Raw genomic sequence first — 25998 nt, 5'->3', positions numbered from 1 at the left:
GCCACTGATCACTGTATAAATGACACTGGCAGGGAAGAGGTTAACACTAGGGGGCGATCAAGGCTTTAAGTCTTCCCTAGGGAGGTGTTTCTAACTGTGGGGGGAGGGGACTGACTGGAGGAGGAGAGAGAGATCGCTGTTCCTGATCACTAGGAACAGCAGATCTCTCTCTCTCTCTCTCTACTCCCCTGACAGAACGGGGATCTGTTTGTTTACCTTGACAGATCCCCGTTCTCCCTCTCTCAGGAGCGATCGCGGGTCACATAACAACGGCAGCTGGTCGGCAAGAGGTACATTGAAGAAGCTGAAGTCAGAAGTTGATTGGCTGCCATACACAGCTGCACCAGATTTTTCACTCTCCAGTTATAGTAAATCAACCCCAATGCTACATTGTTGTAATTGATGTTTGCATCTAAAACCTGGTAGAGTAGGCTCAACTATAATGCTTTTTTTTGGCTGAATTTATTACTGAAATAATATTGATACAATGAGGATGTCAGTGGCTGATGAGTGTTTTCGCTATAAACTACTTTAACATGTGATGCAATTGTCCCTTCAAATATAACCTGGAAGCAGGGTTGCCAACCGCCAGTAAATTTACTGACAGTTTGTAAAAAATCATTGATCTTTTTTTACAACTGCCAGTAAATATCAGGGGCAGATAATTTCATGCTGTGTTGACTTTTTAAGTGTAAATCAAGCAAATTACTTTGTTACAGGTATGTTTACATATCATGTTTATACGTTTCAAATGTTCACTGTGTTAAGCCTCGTACACACGATCGGATTGTTCGCTAACAAAACCATGGAATTTTGTCCGAAGGGCGTTGGCCCAAACTTGTCTTGCATACTCACGGCCACACAATTGTCGGCCAACAATCACAGATGTAGTGACGTACTGCGTTGTTTTTCAGCTCTTTAGCGCCACCCTTTGGGCTCCTTCTGCTAATTTAGTGTTAGTAGAAGTTTGGTGAGTGTTGATTGCGCGCTTTTCGTTTTGCGCTTTTCATTTCGAGCTTTTCAGTTCGTTTCTGAACGGCCGTTCGTCAACCAGACATGTTGCGGAATCGGAGGAGATAACGTGTTATTTATTATTGGCCTTGCAGTTATTGCTCTGACATTATCTTTTTGGTTGAATAATAATGATTTGATTTGTTATATTTTCTATATTTTTGGATGCATAGAATGCACTTTTTGGTTAAGTTCTATTGGCAGATAACATGTCTAATTTTCTTTGTTTTCTTTGTTTAATGCACAATAAAAAAATTGTGTAGAATAATACTTGGCTGTGTGTTTTACTTCAAATGACAGTTTGGGAGTCGGCAGTTACATTTAAAAAAATACAATGTAAAATTAACAAGGGACACCAACATAGTTGTATCTTTGATCTTAAAAACTACGGGATAATGGTGTTGTGGTAACTTGCCCAATTAAAAAAAAAAGCATAATAATATTATTCTTGATATCACTAGAAAAAAAAAAGCCTTTTGAAAATTTGTTTGCAATAACTCCATCAGTATCACCAGCAAAGCAGCTTCATTATTATCCCATTAAAGAAGAAGAGAATTGTGCGCTGCATTTCCAGATTTCATAATTTGCCGCGTCACGAATGTTAATTCTCCATTACGAACACTAGTTTACAAGACCGACCGCTTCCGGCTCGTCCTTGCTTCCGAGCATGCGTGTTTGTACTTTGGACTTTTGTCTGACGGACTTGTGTACACACGCTTGGAAAATCCATCAACAGACATTTGTCCGCAGAAAATTTTAAAACCTGCCATCCAACATTTTTCCGCGGAAAAGCTGACAACAATTGTCCGATGGAGCATCCAATTTACCGCCAACAGCCTGTCATCACACATTTCCGGTCGGAAAGACCGATCGTGTGTACGAGGCTTTCGTTTTCAATAGGAGTTCTGTAATTTCTCTGCCAGTAAAAAAAAATGTGCTCCGCCAGTAAATGTCCTATGTTTTGTCTGTAATAAATGCTGCGGGAGGTTGACCCTGCCTGGAAGGTGCGTTGTGTGACTTTAGAGGTTGGCGACATGCATTATGTATAATAATCTCATACTGCCGCAGTGGCCCAAACTGGTATCATCATTTCTCCATCAATGGTGTGACAATTACCTGCCACTCAGTGTTACCATTTTGCTCTACGCTGCCTGACAGTTCTGCCGAGTCAGGGTCTTGTCACCAGAATCTCTAATGTTATAGATGTAAATAGCCGGAATATTCTGTAAGTGAGATGCACGCCAGGGAGCTAGGAAAAACCTGCGCTCAGCCGAAAATGTGCAAAGAAAAAAAAAAACACTTAAAGAATAAATAAACCCAAGAGCAGAAATTTAAAGTTGAACATCAGACATGCAAACTACCATTTAAACACTAGATTGCCAAAAGTATTGGGACGCCTGCCTTTACACACACATGAACTTTAATGGCATCCCAGTCTTATGCCCCGTACACACGGTCGGACATTGATCGGACATTCCGACAACAAAATCCTAGGATTTTTTCCGACGGATGTTGGCTCAAACTTGTTTTGCGTACACACGGTCGCACAAAGTTGTCGGAATTTCCGATCGGCAACAACGCGGTGACGTCAACCACGTACGACGAGACTAGAAAAGGCCAGTTCAGAACCAAGCGCGGCACCCTTTGGGCTCCTTTTGCTAATCTCGTGTTAGTAAAAGTTTGGTGAGAGACGAATGGCGCTTTTTCAGACTCGTGGCTTTCATATCGTTTTCTGCGGTTCAGTTTCTGCTTGTGGGTTTGTATCTGCTCTTCAGTGCGTGCAAGCAAGCTACGCGTGACTCAGTCATTGTGTTCTTGCTCGTTTGTTACTGTTTTTCAGGTTGCTCTTCACAGGCCTTGCTGTTCTTCAGTGCGTTCTGTTACTTCATTCTGAGCAGCCGACCGTTTTCTAGCCATGTTTCGTATGCGTACTCCTCGTAGAGTTCGTGCTGTGCGGGGGCTTGGTGTTGGGGTCCTGACCTTGACACAAGTCCAGTCCATGAACAGGGTGGGGAGGAGTTCATGGACCAAGAATTGGTTGCTTCAGCGTGACCAGTTCTGTCATATGCCTTTGCTCCGTGAGATCCGTGAGAATAATCCTGATGATTTCAGGAACTTTCTCAGGATGACGGACCCCGTGTTTCACCGTCTGTTGGCTTTGTTGACCCCCTATATTAGCAGGCAGGATACCTGCATGAGGCAAGCCATCACTCCGGAGCAGAGGCTCGTCGCTACCCTGCGGTACTTGGCGACAGGGAGAAGCCTGCAGGACTTGAAGTTCTCGACAGGCATCTCCCCCCAGGCTCTGGGGATCATTATCCCAGAGACCTGTTCTGCCATCATCCAGGTCCTGCAGAAGGAGTATATGAAGGTAAGATTTTTATCCTTTTATATCACATTTTATTGTATTGAATGTTTGCTAATATATTGTATTTCTTTCCTCATTCCCTAATTACCATGATTGTAATATGCTGTGAATGTCCCCTTTGTTCTCATGCATGCTGGATTTTTATGTAATTATTTTTTTAGTCCTTCATACATATTTGCCCTTCACTTAACTCCCCAGCATGCTCTCCTGGCCCTATATTCACATCATGTAGTCACTTAACAATGTATTTTATCAGCTCCATAGTAGTGCTTTACCCCAAACACCCCCTAAAATGTTTAGAAATCTGATTTGTGCTTTAAATTTAGGCAGAGTGCCAGAGGCTTTTTTTTGTAGTGTCCCCAAATCATTTTTATTAACCCTCCCCCCAACTGGTAAGTCAGCTGATCCCAATTCTCTATCTATCCTCAATCTGCTGACTTTGCCAAACCCATACACACTATACCCATCTCTTTTGTGCTCAGATTTATGGATGAATTCCCCAAAGCATGTAGTGAAAGGGCCTGCCTGTATACTTTCTAATGGTACTGTTTAAAGTTTCTGTATCCTATTATTACCTTGATAGGTTTGATAGGTAATAGCAGAATGTCGAAATGTGCTCAAAGTGTATTTATATCTTTGTATTCTGACACTTCTTACCTGTCCAGTGGGCTGCCAATAGTGTAACTAAGGAGGGGCTGTTCCAAGTAATACCCTGTATTTAGGCATTCATCTTTCAATGAAGTGAAGAGGGTTACCTGTCCAAGATCCCCCCCCCCCTATAATCTTAGAAATGGCCCATGAGAGGGGAGGGAGAGGAATATGATAGGTGTACCTTATACTTTGGTGTTGTAAAATTCCCCTTAATAAATGTTATCTGGATGTTGGCCAAGAATGTTTGTGTCTAATCTGCTTTCCATGTTTATGTGCAAAAAACAAAAATAAAAGTTTTTTTTGTTTTCCTTAACAGTTTCCTTCCACGCCACAGGAATGGCAGACTGTGGCCTCCCACTTTGCCCAGTGGTGGGACTTTCCTAACTGCTGAGGGGCAATTGATGGGAAACACGTCCACATCGTCCCACCACCCAACTCGGGGTCGTACTATTATAATTACAAGGGGTTCAATAGTATTGTGATGTTGGCGGTGGTGTCGGCTAATTACGACTTCCTGTATGTGGACGTGGGGAAGAATGGCCGGATGTCCAACAGGCATCTCCAGAATGGCAGCTTGGACTTGCCACCTCCAGAAGAGAATGTGGAAGGACTCCCATTCGTCTTCATTGCGGATGAAGCATTTGCGCTGGGGGACATCTTATGCGGCCATTCCCGATGAGGACCCTCACCCCGGAACAGAGGGTTTTTAATTACCGGCTGGCCAGAGCCAGAAGAGTGGTGGAGAACACATTTGGAATCATGGCCAGCCGGTTCCGCCTATTTCTGACACCCATCCATATGGCGGAGTATAAACTTAATCATATAATCCTGGCGTGCTGTGTTCTACATAACTGGCGTGCTGTGTTCTACATAACTTTTTACGCCAACATTCTGCCAACTATGCTGGCTCAGTTGGGCCTGAGGCTGGAATGATAAATGAAACAACCCTGACGGCGCTTGAAAGTGGCTGTCCTGGTTTGCCCTCCCTGAGTGCCCGTGATGTCTGGTTAAGATACCTTGAGTTCTTTGCGGGTAGGGGGGCCATCAATATGCCAGACAATTTGTGAAGCCTTTATCAAATAAAATCCAAAAAAAAGCAAATCTTTGGTGACATTTACTGCTTGTGTTTGTTTTAGCTGACCCTAACAGAAATGTGGGGAGTCCTGAAAATGGCGTGATTGTGTAACCTTACAAAGCACTGTTAGGTTTTATTTACTAAAGGCAAAGACACTTTGCACTACAAGTGCACTTGAAACTGCACTGAAACTGTACTTGTAGTGCAAAGAGGATTTGCCCTTAGGAAATAACCCCCATTTTCACAGAAAGCAGCAATTACATCACCACAAAAGTGTTGTAGCGTTGAGACAATAATCCACACATTCTTGATTAACAACCTTTTTAATACCTGCACAATCACATGTGCATTTAGAAAAGGTTTTTAAAACAAACCAACATGTTTGTTGTATAACAGTTTTTGGGGTGGCATTATCAAAAATAGAAATGTCCATTTAAGATAAAACAGGCCTGTGTAAAACCAACAAGAAAGACACAAATCTTGAACTTACAAAGTTCACATTTGGTAGAACTTGAAGGCAATATCAGACATGAGTATTTAGGAACTGTGTTTGATATTGCGTTCAGATGGGGTGAAGTCACCCCAGGAAAAGCCAAATTTGGAAGATGCACACAAATTTGCCAATGTCAACATGTGCTAGCTGCCATCACGGGGGATCAAGGGACGTGTTTTGGGGGAGAAACCCCTTCCTCTCAGCTACTTTATTATTGAGGAAGGGGTTGCACCCCCAAAATGCCTACATTGATCTCCCGTGATGGCAGATAGCACATGTTGGCACACTGTGTGCATCCTCCAAATTTGGTTTTTCTAAAAATCGCTAAAACATTTTGAACTTTGTAGCACACAAAAGAAGAAAGTGATTTGGAGGGGTTTTAAACTCACCCCAAAACATCAATGATGTTTTTATTTTTTTGAATAACATCATTGATGTTTTTCTTGAGGTTTTCCAATTCTAAATTACACCCCATGATCTCCCCGATCAGGATCTGTGCACTTTCTGATGTGAAAGGATCTGGATCCACAACATCAAGATCACCTAAAAAGAGAGAAACCGAACAAAAACAGGTATCAAAAATATTCCGGCATCCATCTCTTACCTGAGCCTGTGGTCGCAGACACTCACCTGTTGTGGTGACTAGTTCCACCACATCTTTTTCCTCCTGCTCTTCTTGGGTTTGGGGGATTTCCCCTTCTTCCAGAGGTGGGGGGTTTGTGGTCTCCTCGGATGAGGGGTGTCCTCCGAGTCTTTTCTCCCCTATGTAAAAAAAAAAATGGTATACTTAGCACACAGATATTTGATGGCAGAACTATAAATAGGAAACATTGCTTGGAAGTGGGGTACAATTGTCAATTTTAGCAGAGTTCCAAAATGTAGCATTTTCAGTGTCCTTTGTCAAGCTTCAATACTTTACCTGTTTAGTACAAGCTTCACAAATGGAGACCCCCCTATAGTATACACTGGAGCACCTGTGTGCCCCCCCTAATAAAAATGGTGTTCTTGTGTCCCACACTAGTGCTCCAGTGTCCAGATGTGAAAACAGCTGCTCAGTGTCCTCTCCTTACACACAATCTAGTTTGCATTTCATTCTAGTAACAAAGCCATCTACACAACCAAATTAGTTTCATACAAGTAGGGCGTAAAAAATGTGGCCAAATGCATATGGCCAAAACAATGGTGTTTTATAGGCCGAAAGAAAAATGTTTGATACGAACGAATAATGTGCCCATGAACATGAAAGTTGCCATTTTAAAATGTACACTTTTAAGAAAAGCACATGGAGCAGCACGAACGTAATAAATATAAAGAATAGGAACACAGGACAACTACTTACTTTTTTGCAGCACTCTCCGGATCTTTCTGTACTGCTCATGTTCTCGTAATTTGAGGTCCGACCACCGTTTCCTGAGCTGATCTTTCGATCGTCGTATCCCGAAATTCCGGTGCAGACTCCTGACCACTTTCGCCATGATATTGGCCTTTCTGACATTGGGGTTGGGGCAAGGTCCATACTTCCCGTTATAGTCGGCCTTCTTCAGGATGTCGACCATCTTCAACATTTCCCCAAAAGACATATTTGAGGCCTTAAATCTCCTTCTGGATCGGGACGTGTCCGGATCCGGGCTTTCCTCCTCCTCCTCCTCGTTCCTGTAATTAGCACGCACCTGCTGTGTATCCGCCATGTGCTCTTCCCCCACTGCGCAGAACGAAAAGGGGCGGGGAATAGACTAGAAAGAACGTCAGGGGTGGGCGGAGTTACACGCACGCGCAGTGTGTATAAAGCGTAACACACGTGCGTATTACGTACGATCTGTGAGAGGAAGGAGCATCGGAGGCGCTGATCGTAAGAACGAAGGTAAGAGACAAACTTGGGACTATACTGCTTCTAGATTGAGGCCTATATTGTAACAAGATTAGGAGAGTTTTGGCTGACATTAGGGTTTGTCTTGTGTTGTGTCTTGCAGTGAAAATGGATATCTTGAACGATACCGACTTCATGGCAATATTCATTGACATGTTGAGGGAGCTGCCTTGTCTGTGGGAGATCAACCACCCACATTATAAGAACCAAACAAAGAGGAAGGCAGCGCTGGATCAATTATTGGAAATTGTGAAGCAGGTGATCCCCACGGCAGACATCACCTATTTGAAGATCCTAATTGGTGGCCTGAGGAGCACATATGTAAGAGAGCGCAAGAAAGTCCAGGATTCGCAGAGATCCGGAGCAGCAGATGACATCTATGTCCCCAGGATATGGTACTATGACAGGCTGCATTTTCTGGCAGGTCAGACTGAACCCAGGCCAACACTCTCCAGTCTTCCTTCCATGCTTCCTTCCCCCCCAGCTGAGGCTTCTGACGCCCAACCTGGGCCTTCCAGGCAGCAACATGTGGAGGAGCCCAGCTTGAGCCAGGTATAGCAAATATTTCAGGTTGTCCAATCAATGATGTTAACTAGATGTTAGTTTGGAGTACTAATTTATGATTGTGATTGATGATGCAAAACATTACAACCATGTCCCTTTTTCATACACAGGGAAGTCTCAGCCAGGAGGTGGCCGGGCCGAGCAGGCTGCCTGATATGCAGGTCCCTCCCCTACACCTGCAAAGAGAAAGTGGCAGGAAGAGGAGTACCCTAGAGGAGGCTGTCACAGGCCTCTTTTGGAAGGCTACAGAGGCCCTGGGAGCCCCCCACACTGTGGAGGAGGACTTTGCTGCCATAATTGCCTGTAAAATGCAGCGGATGGAGGAGGGCCAACAACTCATGTGTGAGTCATTAATGTTGAACGTTCTCAATAAGGGGTTGAGGGCCCAAATAACATCTGATACCCACATTTGTGACCTCACACATGGTCCTCCTCCTCCTCCAGGTCCTACTACTCCTCCTCCTCCTCCTCCAGGTCCTACTAGTCCTCCTCCTCCTCCAGGTCCTACTAGTCCTCCTCCTCCTCCAGGTCCTACTCCTCCTCCTGCCACATCTCCAACCGCAGAGCCACAGCCAGGAAGGAAGCGTGGAAGGAAGACCAGAAAGTGATGACCCTGGATCCAGTCTGGTCTGGCAAAAGATGCAGCCTCTTGTGGTACCACAGCCTGGGGACACAGATGTCATCTGCTGCTTTCCGGATCTCTGGGACTTCAGGACCAGACTGCACTCCCTTACATATGGACTCCTCAGGCCACCAATTTTGATGTTCAAGAATTGATGTCTGCCCTGGGGGTCCAAGGCTTCGCTAATTTCTGCTGTTTATCCAGCGTTGCCTTCCTCTTTGTTTGGTTCTGAGCACTTAATAAAGGATTTTTGGTTTCAATTCTACTTGCCTATGTGTGTTTTCCTTCAAAAAGGACAGTTTGTTTGTGAGGATTCAGGTACATTTCAAAAATACAATGTGAAATTAACAAGGGACACCAACACCAAACAATCTCCTTGAGATTAAATAATACAAGATAATAATGTTGTTGTGGTAACTTGACCCACAAAACACACACAAAAATATTCTGGAGTAAAACTAAAAATAAAAAATACAAACCTAAAATAAAAAAAAAAAATCTGCCTTTAAAAAAAAAAAAAAAACTAAAAATATTTTTGTCAGATGTGACAAATCAAAATATATTAAGGGAATCCCGATAAATAATAAAGAAATAAGTTTGTGAGAAGTGTGAATATGAGCAGCAAAACTACTTCATTCTTCTCACATTATAAAGAAGAAGAGAGTGCGCTGTATTAAACCATTTTGAACATTGCAGCGTGACGAAAGTGCTGTATCCATTGCGAACGCTAAGTTTACCAGACCGAGCTATTCCGTCTCGGAATTTCTTCTGAGCATGCGTGGCACTTTGTGCGTCGGAACAGGCCACACACGGTCGGAATTGACGCGATCAGATTTTGTTGTCGGAAAATTTTATAGCCTGCTCTCAAACTTTGGGTGTCGGAAAATCCGATGGAAAATGTCCGATGGAGCCCACACACGGTCGGAATGTCCGACAACACGCTCCGATCGGACATTTTCCATCGGAAAATCCGACCGTGTGTACGGGGCATTAGTCCGTAGGGTTCAATATTGAGTTAGCCCACCCTTTACAACTATAATAGCTTTAACTCTTCTGGGAAGGCCATCCACAAGGTTTAGGAGTGTGTCTTTGGGAATGTTTGACCATTCTTCCAGAAGAGCATTTATGAGGTCAGGCACTGATGTTGGATGAGAAGGCCTGGCTCGCAGTCACCGCTCTAATTCATCCCAAAGGTGTTCTATCGGGTTGAGGTCAGGACAATCAAGTTCCTCCACCCAAAACTCGCTCATCCATGTCTTTATGGACCTTGCTTTGTGCAAGAAATGGTGGCAGGTGGGTGGGCCTAAAGTTTAAATAAAAATAAAGAGCCATAGAAAAAGTGCCAATTTAAATTGCAGAGGGCCCTTCCCTCTAGGTGCACATAGCCTTAGATGATCCAGAGCACATGTGTCAAACCCTCCAGGCCAATTCGTGCTTCTCCTGCAACTGTGGTACCCCACTCATCATCACTCCCTCCTTGTCTCAGCAGTTGGCAGCAGAGAGGAGGACAGAACTCCTCTGCCAGATCCTCCGCTTTTCAGTGCAGCCACGGAGAGGCTCATCTCTGCCCCCCCGCCTTCCCTCCTCCCCCCGTCTCAGCAGTCAGCAGCAAAGAGGACAGGACTCCTCCTACAGATCCTGCACCTCACTGTGCAGCCGCAGCACCACCTTGTCTCTGCCTCCCCTGGCCTCAGCATTCAGTAGACTCGGGCAGCTGACTCCAACCCGCCTTGGGTCCTCCTCTAGACTCTGCACTTTCTAATTCCCACAGTTCCACCCCAACTTCTTCCCGGTGCAGCACAAGTTAAGGGGGTGCACTGTGATGTAAGGGAGAATGAGGGACTCCTGACTTCTGATGGTGGGGGGGGGGGGACCTGGCTCTGGACATCTAATCTTACAGAATAAACCAGCCCTCTGAGGGCAACCATATTGCTGATGTGGCCCACGATGAAATTGAGTTTGACACCCATGCTCTAGAACAGGGGTCTCCAAACTGCGGCCTTGGGGCCAGATGCGGCCCTTTGCTTACCCTAATCTGCCCCCTGGGGCAATGTTCCATCCACTGACACCAGTAGTGGGGCATCATTCTTGTTGCTGACACCAACCATGGGGCACTATTCCTCAAACTGACACCATCAAAAGAGCACAGTTCCTTCAATTGGCACCAATGATGGGGCACTAGTCCTCCCATTAATACCAAAGACATGGTATTGTTTACACCCACTGGACACCTGGACATTTTCTATTCCTAAATCACTCTACTCCGGCCCCCCTAAAGTCTAAAGGACCGTAAACTGGCCCTTTGCTTAGAAAGTTTGGAGACCCCTGCTCTAGAAGGTGAAGGTCCACTGTAAGGTCGTCCTCTCACCTGCATAGTAAGGAAGGCAAATAGTCAGAAAGGGAAGCAAACACTCACGCAGGTTTCTTTTTTTTAAATAAAAGGTGTAGATTAGTTCAGGAGATTGGAATGAGCAAAGCTTTTTGCCCTTGCCCAGAACTCATCTTTAAGACTTACTAAACAGCATTTCCAGTACCCAGATGCAGCCAGGCAAGGAAAGGAAAGTTTCGCTGCTGTGAATATTCAGACCATCCAGGGACACCATGTGAAGGATGATGCAGATGAAGCAAGGACGCTAATTTATCTTACCCTCTTTCATTACCCTGGAGGAATGGAGCGGACCGCGTTACAATAACGCCGTGAAATTTAAACAATGGAAACTTATCATGTGGTCATGATTTGCAGGATATTGTGACATTCATTGTCCTAAAAACCTTCACATAAATTGTGCTGAACCTGGAAACTATATCTGAGGTGCATCATATTAATAGTTAAAGGGGAACCTCCCGGGAACTTTTATTTGTCCAGATTTTATTTGTCCAGATTTGGATGTGAGAAGGGCTATATCTTCTGTGTCTGTGTGATTATTGGGGTATGCTTCTCACTTCCTGTGTGGTGACCTGCACAGGAACCGGAGGGGGGAGGGCACTAAGTGAAATTCAAAATTTTGCATGGATTAATTTTTATTTGATATTCATTGTGGCACCCTCCTAGTTGTCGCCTACCTGATAGGAGATTGAAATGACGAGGTTGGCCTCTCTTGCACCCCCAGCCCAGGCCACACTGAAAGTGAAACAGAGAGCGCTGAGGGATAGTGTCAGGGATCTGCTGTGACAAGACGGGGGGTCCTTCTGATCACCTGTATTGACCCGGCTCTGTTTGGCGAACCCGATTTCTCCAACGCTGACCTTGGCTTGCCTTGAACCTACTATAAGGACTTCCTTGCTGACAACCTGTTGCCGACCTCTGCCTGTTCATCTGACTCTGCTTCAGCCTCAGCCCTACCTATCTGATTCCTTGTGTTTGACCCGGCTTGTCTCACTCTGCTCCAGTCTGTACCTGCCAGCTGCCCGGTCGCTGACCTGCACCTGCCTCCACTGACATCAGCATCCGGACCTGTCTGGTGGCTCATCATCCATCCGTGCCTACACCACAAACAGGCACTCATACCTAACTGCGCTCTCGAGTCTACTGTTCCCACTCCAGTGGCTCCTGAGCCAGGGCTGTAAGAGAGGTCTCCTTTTACAAAGTTAGACTCTACCACACGGTACGTAAAAGATAGGAGGAACATGAGTGCCAGCAAATGTAGATAGGAGAACTTGCAGCAGGAGATGCCGTTCCAAGGAAACCGGTGAACCATCAGGTCAGGAACAGTAGCCGTGCTCAGTAGTCCACACGAGGTTTAAGAGGCACTCCAGGCCCAGGACGTGTAGCTGGTCAGAGCTCTCAGCAGACTTGCAGCAGGAACGCTCAGTGGGGCACAGAGCTGCAAAAGCAGACAGGCAGGCACTCAAACAGGTCAGGAAGCCCAGATCAGAGACAGATAAGTGGCCGCAGGATTAGCCAGGGTCATCAACAGGCAGACAGCAAGGTACTGAATCATAAGCAGAGCCAGGAACTAGCCACAAGTCAAGAGCAGAATCTGAGATCAGGTAAGGAGCAAGCTGGGTCAGCAATAAAGCGGACACACTGGATGAATGCAGGAACAGCTGATAATCAGAACTTGAGCATGGGTAGGAGCATCCTTAAATAGTCCATCTGTCGCCAACATGCACTGTGCGCGTACACCTGGTTTTCACTCTGCGGAGAATGTCACTCGTATGTGCATTTCTGAGAACCAGACGTCTCACAGGAATTCCCTGACACTAGTGTAGACTGTTGGCTCCCCTGTATTAAGTGGAGCAGGGGTTGACTATCTAGGGCTGCTCAGTGTTTCACAGGCTGTGTTCTGTTCCCACTGTCTTCTAAAGGATTCTAGAAGTATAGTTGGAGGACAGAACAAGCAGCCTAAATTCAGTTTTTATGGCACTCCAGTAAATCCCTGAGGAGATGTGCCCAGAAAGTGGAGAGAGAGCTCATAAATAGTCTGAGGCCTGAGCAGCAGGTGTAGTGTTCCTGAGTCCAGTCCTGCAGGAGGAGACCCCTGGTAGGGGGATCTGCCTCCTGGTACAGGGTCCTATAGGAAGCCTTGTGGAAGACACTGATGCCCTAGCTAGGCTTAGCGTGGGGGTCTATTTGCAGATCCATGTCCAGGGATCAAGTTGGGTCTGGAGAAGCTTACTGGAGTTGGTTGGAAAGAGTCCAGCGCTCCTATGGTTGCGTGAGTCTACATCTCTCTCAAGGAAGAGCCGGTGGATGTTGGCAGGAGGCAACCGATGATCCTGTGGCAAGTAGATGACCCCCAGTGCCATTGGCTCCCATTTCTGTCAATTAAAAGCTGTGACACGGGAGCTGGAGGGTAGGGCCGAGTCCCGCTGTCTGTGTCAATGGATGCAGCAGCGGGACTCGGGAGCGAGCACACATGGGTGCCCACATAGAAAGCAGCTTGCCATGGGGGCACCCGCTGAAGACGAGGGGCCTGGAGTGCTGGTGGGGGACCCCAGAAGAAGAGAATCAGGGCTGCTCTGTGTACATTACACAGAGCAAGTAAGTATAACATGTTTGTTATTTTGATAGAGAAAAAATTAGGCTTTAGTAACACTTTAAAGTAAAAATCTTCTGAGTGCAGCCCCCCTTTTTTCTTACCTGAGCCCCATCTTGATCCAGCGATGTGCACAAGACCAGCAGTTCTCTCCGCTCTATTCCTCTTCATAGTCAGAGAAAGCAACATGAGCCATTGAGAAGCCAGTGAGGAGGGAGCAGGGGGGGGGCGTGTCAATGTACACACAGAGCCGGCTTTAGGGGCCATGAGTGCACCCATAGCAAACAGCTTGCTATGGTGGGCACTTGACAGGGGAGAGGAGCCAGGAGCACCAGCGGGGGACCTGAGAAAAGGAGGAGCGGGCTGCTCTATGCAAAACCATTACACAGAGCAGGTAAGTACGACATGTTTGTTATTTAGAAAAAAAAAAGTGCAGGTTTGCTTTAAAGAGATCCTGCCTGTGACCATGTCCCATGACACAGTGGTTGAGTCTATTGGCCAATCACTAGGCTGAAGTACTGTCACATGATAGAAGGGGTGGTGTCACTACTCCCTCTAATCTAGCGGCGGCCAGTCCATAAGGGGTGCGGGGGCACCGCCCCCCCCCTAATCTCCATGCATCACCCCCTAATCTCTATGTGGGGCGCCAGACACATAGATTTCTATAAGTTTATTTTATTTTTTTTAAGTACGTGATTAGAGCCTGAGGCTCTAATTGGCTTCAAAAAGGTTCTGCTCCCGAGCCCACCTACTTGTGATATTAGCGAATCAATATCCGCTGTTGTCTTCCGGTTTCTCCTCCTGGCCAATAAGGACAGGAAGCGGGTCTTAAGACCAGATTGGTCGGGAGGAGAAGCCGGGGAAGCCGCCACCTGGATGGGGTAAGTGGGGACCTGGTGTGGGGGGTTTGTTTGCCGTCCCCCCCCCCCCCCAAAAAAAAAAATTGGAGCACCAGCCGCCACTGCTCTAATCTCCGACACCAGCTGACACTGGATATTTCCATGGTAGTATGGGAGTTGGCGTATACAGACACGTTCATTTTCCCCTAATGGACAAGGTGACAGGGTCTCTTTAAGAAGGATGACTTCAATAAACTGTAATCCCAGGCATTTTACTTGTAAATAATTGTACACAGTGTGTAATGGAAACCACAAAGCCTCTTATTTATTTCACCTAAGAATCTACTCAATCATACCGTAAAGAGAGAAAGAAACCAACTGATTAAAAAAGGTTGAAAAAGCAATCATCACCGGGACATTGAGCTGCAAGATAATCGGAATGATTCCCTTGAAACCCGCTGTATAAAAACAAGAAATATTTAACCAAAGCCAGCAAACTAACAAGTAACAACACAAGTATGTATAACTATAAATCTTCAGGGATTTCCCTGAAACTTATTAGACCTACAGAAGCTGCTTGGATAAGCAACAAAATATACTCAATATGGGGACCCTGGATCATGCAAGAACACAGATGGCGCTGTCCTTCTGGAGAGAAAAGTAGATAAAGGCCTGTGTCATATTTTAAAATAAAATAAATACTAGAATAAAAAATATATAAAAATAGTGTTTTTTTTACATCTCTGTGTTGTTTATGTCCTGCAGTGTCTATGCAGGCACTTCCTGTCCACATTCACTGCCGTAGTTGCCAACAGTCCCGATTTGCCCGAGACATTCCCGGAAATCAGACCCATGTCTCAGTTTCGGAATGTCTCAGGCAAAATCCCAAAAATCCGACAATGTCCCGAACATTGGGACGGACTAGGGGATGGACATAAGGACATGACGGAGTGGCGGGGGCATAGTGGATCCAGCAGCATCTGGAGAAGCAGCCCGGCCAATCACTGGAGCCAGCAGCAGCATATACAGGGTGGTGAGGTCAGGAGCCATGTCTTGGTATGCAGCTCGGCTGGGGAGGAGGCAGACAGGTGAACTCTATAGTATCTTCCTGTGTCTGCACTGTGCAGCACTCCTCTGAAAGTTTACAAAGTGCTCAGAGGAGGAGGGGGGGGGGGGGGACGAGTACTCCAGCTGTATCTGAAGGAAGAGCAGACATCCTGCTGTGCGGCTGAGCCACTCCAAGACCTAGGAAGACACCCCCATGGAGAAGTCTTTGTGTGAAAAGAAGCCAGATGGGTCCTGCTCTGATGAAATTGCACTGATGACACTTCTCTGATGAAATTGCACTGATGAGACTGCTCTCATGACATTGCACTGATGAGACTGCTCTCATGACATTGCACTGATGAGACTGCTTTGATCACATTGCACTTATGAGATTGCTCTGATCACATTGCACTGGTGACACTGCTCTGATCACATTGCACTGGTGACACTGCTCTGATGACATTGCACTTATGAGACTGCTCTATAGACATTGCACTGATGAGACTGCTCTGATCACATTGCACTGGTGAGACTGCTCTGATCACATTGCACTGGTGAGACTGCTCTGATCACATTGCACTGGTGACACTGCTCTGGTCACATTGCACTGATGAGACTGCTCTGATCACATTGCACTGGTGACACTGCTCTGGTCACATTGCACTGATGAGACTGCTCTGATCACATTGCTCTGATGACATTGCACTTATGAGACTGCTCTAAAGACATTGCACTGATGAGACTGCTCTGATGACATTGCACTTATGAGACTGCTCTATAGACATTGCACTGATGAGACTGCTCTGATCACATTGCACTTATGAGACTGCTCTATAGACATTGCACTGATGAGACTGCTCTGATCACATTGCACTGGTGAGACTGCTCTGATCACATTGCACTGGTGACACTGCTCTGGTCACATTGCACTGATGAGACTGCTCTGATCACATTGAGACTGCTCTGATGAGACTGCTCTAAAGACATTGCACTGGTGACACTGCTCTGATCACATTGCACTGGTGAGACTGCTCTGATGACATTGCACTGATAAGACTGCTCTGATCACATTGCACTGGTGAGACTCCTCTGATCACATTGCACTGGTGAGACTGCTCTGATCACATTGCACTGATGACACTGCTCTCATCACATTGCACTGGTGAGACTCCTCTGATCACACTGCACTGATGAGACTTCTCTGATCACATTGCACTGGTGAGACTGCTCTAATCACATTGCACTGGTGAGACTGCTCTGATGACATTGCACTGGTTAGACTCCTCTGATCACATTGCACTGGTGAGACTGCTCTGATGACATTGCACTGGTTAGACTCCTCTGATCACATTGCACTGGTGAGACTCCTCTGATCACTTTGCACTGATGAGACTGCTCTGATCACATTGCACTGGTGAGACTGCTCTGATCACACTGCACTGGTGAGACTGCTCTTATCACATTGCACTGATGAGACTGCTCTGATCACATTGCACTGATGACACTGCTCTGATGACATTGCACTTATGAGACTGCTCTAAAGACATTGCACTGGTGACACTACTCTGATCACATTGCACTGGTGAGACTCCTCTGATGACATTGCACTGATGAGACTGCTCTGATCACATTGCACTGGTGAGACTCCTCTGATGACATTGCACTGATGAGACTGCTCTGATCACATTGCACTGGTGAGACTCCTCTGATCACATTGCACTGGTGAGACTGCTCTGATCACATTGCACTGATGACACTGCTCTCATCACATTGCACTGGTGAGACTCCTCTGATCACATTGCACTGGTGAGACTGCTCTGATCACATTGCACTGATGACACTGCTCTCATCACACTGCACTGATGAGACTTCTCTGATAACATTGCACTGGTGAGACTGTTCTGATGACATTGCACTGATGAGACTGCTCTGATCACATTGCACTGATGACACTGCTTTGATCACATTGCACTGATGAGATTGCTCTGAAGAGACTGCTCTGACGACACTGCTCTGGTGGTAAAGGGGGTCTTTAAAGGTAAAGACTCCATTTAACCACACCCCATTTAAGACATGCCCACTATTTAGCATAATGTAAGCCACACCCATTTTCACTACACACGCTGCTATTACTTTAAAGGACCAGACACGCCTCCAAAAAAGGATGCCATGCCCCTAATTATTATACTGCTCCGCCTACATTGGCTTTCTGCAAAAAAGTGTCCCTAAAAATGTTTTGACAATGTTGCCAACTTTGCACTCCAGTGATGTCTGCATAGCATTTCTCAGGGGTGGTTTCCTAATGGTCATATCAATGGACCCTGCTGGGGCATAAAAACAAGTGTGCCAATTAATAGTCTACACCATACGTGCACTTGATAGGGTGACAAAGCAGGAACATAATTGGGAGACAGGGACAGAACTTTGTCACCCTATAACAGGAAGTGCCTGAGCTATGACCTTTATGGCGGGATAACCAGGGATTATTTTATTAAAAAGTGAATAATAGAAAAGATTGAACGTCATTTTTAAGAATTCATTATATAAAAGAGAATCAAATATGCTCAGTGTACCGCTAAATTGCAGCACTACGTATATTCGGATACAAGAACATCAAAGAGGACCTTCAGTGATTTTTTTCATCCTTACATCTGCCCTTGTTGTTTTAACTTTGAATAGTAAAACATTTTTCTGCCAGTAAATCCCTTATACAGCCCACTTCCTGTTTCTTGTCTGGTGATTAGCCTAGGCTTATGACATCATGCACAGCTCTCTCACAGATCACATGACTTCATCAAGGGTATATGTGACGCAACGCGTCGGAAGGAGCCGGGTGACGTCATTTCCAGTCTCGGCCGAGACCGGAAGTCCTGTTTGTTAAGCTAAACATCACTTTTTTAAACTGTTAGGCCTCATGCACACGGACGTTTTTACAGCCACTTTTTTGAGCGTTTTTTGCAGCTTAAAAACGCCTGTCTATGTTAGTCTATGGCTTCATGCCCACCTAGGCATTTTTGAGCTGCAAATGGCATAGGCGTTTTTAAGCTGTAAAAAAAAAAACAGGACCAGTGGGTTCTGAGAGACGTTTTTCAGCTGTAAAAACGCTCTAACGCTGATAAACGCTCAAAAATGCTCAAAAACGTCGTTCACCAACGTTTTTTAACGTGACCCATTGAAAAAAAAAATGTTTTTTTGAAAAAATAAAAACGCTAAAAAACGCTAACGCGGAAAAACGCTCAAAAACGCTATTGCAAAAACGTTGAAAACAGCTGAAAAAATGTTTTTAAAAAATCACGGCAAAGATACTGGCGTTTTCATAACGTTATTTTAACATCCCGTGTGCATGCGGCCTAAGTGTGCTGCTTTGTTTAATAAATATTATATTGGATTACTGCACCATGGAGACCTTTTCTTGTTGCATGTGACCTGCATATGGTGGGAAGTGAGGAGAATAAAGAGTAAAGAGAATATTAGCACCAACGGAAGCCTTTTTTTCTATCTGGCTGGATGTCCCTGGAGAAAGGATATCACTGCCTTGGATCTTTGAGTCACATCTTTACAAAGGCTTTACTAGACCTGTTAGGGGTCTTTGTCTAAGGTGAGAGGCTGGGGCAAACCACTGGCGCACTACGGATGGTGGAAACATTTGGATTTACTGGATTCCATTTCTTGCACAAGCACTTTATTTATGAACTTTGAGACTTGGCACGTTTATCACATTTATTCACTGCATTGTCACTTTGAAATTGTTGCACTTTATGGTGTGTGAAAAGAACGTTATTTATATACATTTTTTTTGTATATTTGCACATTAAGTACTGTCACTTTTTGCTCATTTGCATTATATATTGTGTTTGAAGATGAATCACATCATACATTGAGTAGGCGCCACATTATTTATTACCTTACTATCTCATTTGTCAAGGCACGAAAATGTCAGGACAGTACAAAATATTCCCCAAATGACCCCTTTTTGGAAAGTAGACAGTCCAACCAAGTAATAGTAAGAGGCATGGCACGTTTTTTTGAAGTTGTCATTTTTTGTCATTTTTTTTTGTAAAATAAACAAATAAAAATAATTGTTTTTTTTTACATTTTTTTTTCTTTTACATACTGTCACCAGTGCAGTACAGCGTTATCATATAACTGGTGTGGCGGTGATCAGGGACACTGACTGGTGACAGTGTTTTTTTGGTTTTTTTAACATACTGTGGCCAGAGCAATACGGTGTTACCATAGTAACACTGAACTACTCTGGGAAGGTGATCAGGATTTTTTTTTTTTTACACATTATAATTGTTTATTCCAATGATTTACGGCACACATCTCCCTGAGGATGTCCTTCTGCAGATTAAATGAATTTTATTGGTATAAGGAACCATTTTTACTGAATGAAACTGATTCATTCAGTAAGTATTCTTGTGACTAGCTGTGATTGGCCACAGCTAATCACATGGTAGAGATGGACTGTGATTGGCCCTGCCTGTACTATGTGATCACTGTGACCAATTACAGCTTGCAACACAGTTGTACACAATCGATGGCGTGAATGGAAGCAATCCATTGTTTACAATTATCATGTTATCTGCTGTGATTGGCCACAGCGATCACATGGTATCGGCAGCAGGCCAGTAAAGTGATCTGTCATCAGCCGCATCCAGGGCCACACGCAAGAAGTATTTCGGGAGGACGTCATATGACGTCCACCCAGAATGACATGAGTCCTGCCCAGCCATCATTTTGCAGTAGCCCAGGCATGAAGTGATTAAGAAGAAACAAGTAGATGGATACTGCAGATTCAGTGGGGTTTAACCCTTTTCACAAGTGCCTTTGATCTCTTTATGATATAGACATCATATACACTATATTACCAAAAGTATTGTGACGCCTGCCTTTACACACACATGAACTTTAATGGCATCCCAGTCTTAGTCCGTAGGGTTCAATATTGAGTTGGCCCACCCTTTGCAGCTATAACAGCTTCAACTCTTCTGGGAAGGCTGTCCACAAGGTTTAGGAGTGTGTCTATGGGAATGGTTGAGCATTCTTCCAGAAGCGCATTTGTGAGGTCAGGCACTCATGTTGGACAAGAAGGTCTGGCTCACAGTCTCCACTCGAATTCATCCCAAAGGTGTTCTATCGCATTCAGCAGACTCTGGTAGCTGACTCCAGTGCTCTTCTGGTCCTCTTGCACTTTCTGCTTCTCAGCTGCACTCCTAGCTTCTTCCTGGCAGCACCACAAAGTAAGGGGGGGTGCACTGTGATGTAAGGGACAGTGGGGGACTCTTGAATTCTGATGGTGGGGGGCTCTTGATATCTTAGGTGGGGGGGGGGTAGGGTGCTTTGGACATCTAGTCTTACAGATACAATCGCCAATTTTAGGGAAACCATAATGCTGATGTGACCCGTGATGAAATTAAGTTTGACACCCCTGACCTAACCTAACAAAATAAATAAAAAGTAAATAAATAAATAAAGTAACCCTTGACCTTCAAACCCAAACCCTTAAGCCCTTCCAAAAAAAAATGAAAAATGCATAAATAAATCATAAATAAAAGAAAGGGCTGAAAAACATAATTCAAAAATGCCAAGGCTCAAAAACACTTTAAAAATGTTGTACACAAACGCAAAAAAAAAAAAAACACACATACAAATGGTCGAAAAAATGCTCACAAATGGGAAGCTCTGGTGTGAAGGCAGCCTGAGTGAGGCTCAGTCATAAAGGAGAGTGGCCCTCTGAATGGTGGTTTGAGTTAGATTCTTAGGCAATGGTGGTTAAAGAGAGAATGCCACGTAGAAGCCATGGACAGGGATCATCCACCACAGTTCAAGGAACCCCTTGCAACCCCTCTAGAGGAACCCTAGGGTTCCACAGAGCCTTGGTTGAAAATAAATGCTTTAGTAGGTGCCATGGACAGAGATAATCCACCACAGCTCATGGAACACCTTGCAACCCCTCTGGAGGAACCCTAGGGTTCCACAGAGCGATGGTTGAAGATAAATGTTTTAGTAGGTGCCATGGACAGATATAATCCACCAAAGCTCAAGGAACCCCTTTCAACCCCTCTGGAGGAACCCTAGAGTTCCACAGAGCCTTGGTTTAAAATAAATGCTCTAGTAGGAGCCATGGATAGAGATAATCCACCACAGCTCATGAAACAACTTGCAACCCTTCTGTAGGAACCCTCCAGAGATCCTTGGTTGAAAATAAATGCTCTAGTAGGTGCCGTTGACAGAGATAATCCACCACAGCTGAAGAAGCCACTTGCAACCCCTCTGGAGGAGCCCTATGGTTCTACAGAACCCTGGTTGAAAAGAAATGCTCTAGTAGGTGCCATAGACAGAAATAATCCACCACAGCTCAATGAACCCCATGCAATCCCTCTAGGGCAGTGGTTCTCAACTCCAGTCCTCAGGACCCACTAACAGGCCAGGTTTGCAAGATAACTGAAATACATCACAGGTGATATAATTTGCTGCTCAGTGATTGCAGTATTTTAGTCTGCATCTCCCCAAGGTAATACTTAAAATCTGGCCTGTTAGTGGGCCCTGAGGACAGGAGTTGAGAACCACTGCTCTAGGGGAACCCTAGAGTTCCACAGAACCATGGTTGAAAATAAATGCTCAAGTAGGTGCCATGGAGAGATAATCCACCACAGCTCAAGGAACCACTTAGAACTCCTCTAGAGGAAACCTGGAATTCCACAGAATCCTGGTTCAGAATGGCTGCTCTAGTAGGTATGATATAAACAGGAAAAATAAATAACATCAACACATGGGGATGGCTTGGCAAACTTCCCTTGTTGTAGTTTTTTGGATTTCATTATATATGTGTCTGGTTTATATGATATTATAGGATACTTTGCTCACAGCTGTGCAGTCGATGTTCCATGTCCCGTCTCTGCACATTGTCTGACACAAGACACCATGTCCTCACCTACGTCACCAACCCGCCACATAACCTGATACCTTCATCGAGTTTGGTTGGATTAGTGGTGCTGAAAGACATGACTTCATCCCGTTAAGAGTGCCCTGGCTTCCAAGAGTGGTATTAACTGATATTAAGCATTATAGAAGACCTGAAGAATATATGTAGTCCAAAGAACGCAGTGCTCTTGCAATATAACTGCAGAGATCTCATTAAGGGCCTCTTCCAGTCGTGTCTGTGTGCCTCTGGAGGATTTCATTGGGAAAAAGAAGCCTTGTTCAGAGGCAGAGACAGTGGAAGATAGCTGTAAAGAGGGATCTGGTAATAAAAGCATTTAGGAATGCTGTGGACTGCAGAGCTCCACGCTGTACAGACATATGTCTGTAACAAGTTGTTAATAAGACATCATTCCCTTTTCTCTTTTTTTGTTTCAGCACGGAAAATCGCTCCATATTTGATAGGGCCTTGTCTGGTGGTATTAGCCCTGCGGCTTTGGAGCACTGAGATCTGGGGTTCAGATAGAATATGCATGATTGTGAGGGTTATGCTTGGGTATTGTGGTTTCTCCCATAATTGAAAAAAAAACACAAAAAAAAAAAACATACAAGTGACATTGTTGATCACCAAAATAAATAAATAGATAAATCCTAAAGTGGTTGTAAACCTAAACCACAATTTTTACAAATTGAGGTTGGGAACTATTATTATTATTATTATTATTATACAATATTTATATAGCGCCAACAGTTTACGTAGCGCTTTACAACTTGAGGGTAGACAGTACAAATACAATACAATTTGATACAGTAGGAATCAGAGGGCCCTGCTCCTTAGAGCTTACAATCTAAGAGGGAAGGTCAAGAGATACAAGAGGTAATAACTGTGGGTGATGTGCTGATTGAGAAGATAAATGTACAGTTGTTAGGTGGGGGCCAGATAGGCTTCTCTGAAGAGATGAGTTTTCAGGGATCGTCTGAAAGTGGATAAGGTAGGAGAAAATCGGACGGATTGGGGAAGAGCATTCCAGAGGATGGGGGAGGCTCTGGAGAAGTCCTGAAGGCGAGCATGGGATGAGGTGACAAGGGAGTTTGAGAGCAGGAGGTCTTGGGAGGAGCGAAGAGAACGATTAGGTTGGTATTTTGTGACTAGGTTAGAGATGTAGCTAGGGGCCAGGTTGTGGATGGCTTTGTAAGTTATAGTTAGTATCTTGAATTTAATTCGGTGACTGAGTGGCAGCCAATGGAGGGATTGGCAGAGGGGTGTAGCAGACGCTGAGCGTTTGTGTGGTGGATGAGCCTGGCCGCAGCGTTCATGATGGACTGAAGTGGGGATAGCCTATTTAGAGGTAAACCAATGAGGAGGGAGTTGCAGTAGTCAAGGCGGGAGATGACCAGGGAGTGGATTAGAAGCTTTGTGGTGTCATTGGTTAGGAAGGGGCGTATCTTGGAGATGTTGCGAAGACAGAGGCGGCAAGCTTTGGATAGTGATAGAATGTGGGGTCGAAAGGTTAGTTCAGAGTCCAGGATTACACCTAGGACCTTGGCGTGGGGAGATGGGTTGATAGTTGAGCCGTTGATCTTGACAGGGAGATCAGGGGAAGTGGCACCTGAGGGAGGAAACATCATGAGCTCGGTTTTGGATAGGTTGAGTTTGAGAAAGTGATGTGACATCCAGGCTGATATGTCTGCTAATAAGTTGGTAATGCGTGAGGAGACAGATGGAGAGAGCTGGGGGGTGGAGAGATAGATTTGGGTGTCATCAGCGTAGAGATGATATTTAAAGCCGTGGGAGGCAATTAACTGACCCAAGGAGGTGGTGTAGATCGAGAAAAGGAGAGGTCCGAGAACAGAACCTTGGGGGACCCCGACGGAAAAAGGAAGAGGAGAGGAGGAAGTAGAGTTGTAAGTGACACTGAAGGAGCGGTGGGATAGGTAGGATGAGAACCAGCGAAGAGTACAGTCACGGAGACCAAAGGAGTGGAGTTTTTTGAGGAGGAGGGGGTGGTCCACTGTGTCAAAGGCAGCAGAGAGATCCAGGAGAAGTAGTACAGAATAGTGTCCATTGGCTTTAGCCATTAGTAGGTCATTTGAGAGTTTAAGGAGAGCAGTTTCCGTGGAGTGTTGAGGGCGAAAACCGGACTGAAGGGGATCAAGAAGTTTATTCATGGTCAGATGGTCGCTTAATCGGTTGTAGACCAGTCTTTCAAGAAGTTTGGAGGAGAAGGAGAGTAAGGAGATGGGACGTAAGTTGTTGAGATTGGTGGGATCCAGTGAGGGCTTTTTTAGTATGGGGGTGACTAGCGCATGTTTTAGAGAGTTTGGGAAGATGCCACAAGAGAGGGAGAGGTTGAAAATGTGAGTTAGAGAGCGTAGAATCGAGTCAGAGGGTGAGCGTAGCATTTGCGAGGGAACAGGATCCAGGGGGCAAGTGGTTAGATGAGTGCTAGATAAAAGTTTAGCAACCTCAGTAGTAGTAGCAGGGTTGAATGAGGGAAGTAATGATTGTATCTGTGGACATGGGGTGTTGCATGGGGGAGGTTTTTGCGCATTGGCGATCTCCTCATGAATTGTATCAATCTTAGTTTTGAAGTGATTGGCAATCTCCTGGGCAGTGAGTGAGTTGGTGGGTGGAGGCAGTGGAGGACAGAGTAGAGTGTTGAAGGTAGAGAAGAGTTGACGTGGACTGGATGAGAAGGTGTTGATGAGTGTGATAAAGTAGGTCTGTTTGGCAGTGTGAAGGCAGGAGTAGTATTTTAGGAGGGCAGATTTATATTGTGTGAAGTCTTCCTGGGTCTTAGTCTTATGCCACAGGCGCTCAAGAGCGCGGCTACGTTTTCTGAGACTTCTGGTGTCATCTGTTTGCCAGGGTTGTAGCAGTCGGGGCCTAATTCTGCGTGTAGTGAGGGGGGCCAGCTTGTCTAGGGAGGAAGACAGTGAGCTGTTGTAAACGAAAGTAGCTAGGTTGGGGCAGGACAGGGGGGAGATTTTGTCATAGAGGTGATCAGTAGCAGAGTAGAGAAGAGAAGGGTTGAGGTGGCGAAGGTTTCTGTGTGTAACTGTTAGGCGGTTGGAGGGAGAAGAGGTGGAAGACAAGGAGAGAGCAAAACTAATAAGGTGGTGATCAGAGAGTGGGAGTGGATTGTTGGAAAGGTTGCACGGAGTGCACAGATAGGAGAAGGCAAGGTCAAGGGTGTTGCCATTGGAGTGGGTAGGAGCCTGTATCCATTGCTTCAGGTCAAGCGATGAGGTTAGACTGAGAAGTTTAGAAGTAATAGTAGTGTTAGTGTTGACAGGGATGTTGAAGTCCCCAAGAATAATTGTGTGGATTTCAGAAGAGAGAAAGTAGGGTAGCCAGGCAGAGAAGTCATCAAGAAAGGCTGATACCGGTCCAGGGGGCCGGTAGATGACAGCAATTCTTAGAGAAATGGGAGAGAAAAGACGAATGCAGTGTGCCTCAAAAGAGGAGAGTATCAGAGAGGGAGGTGGGTGAAGAACCTGATAGGTGCTGCATGGAGCTAGAAGGATTCCCACTCCACCTCCCTTCCGTCCACTTGG

The sequence above is a fragment of the Aquarana catesbeiana genome, linkage group LG13, assembly GCF_042186555.1.
Source record: "Aquarana catesbeiana isolate 2022-GZ linkage group LG13, ASM4218655v1, whole genome shotgun sequence".
NCBI lineage: Eukaryota > Metazoa > Chordata > Amphibia > Anura > Ranidae > Aquarana > Aquarana catesbeiana.
The sequence above is the reverse complement of the archived record's forward strand: the minus strand, read 5'-3'. Positions refer to the sequence as shown.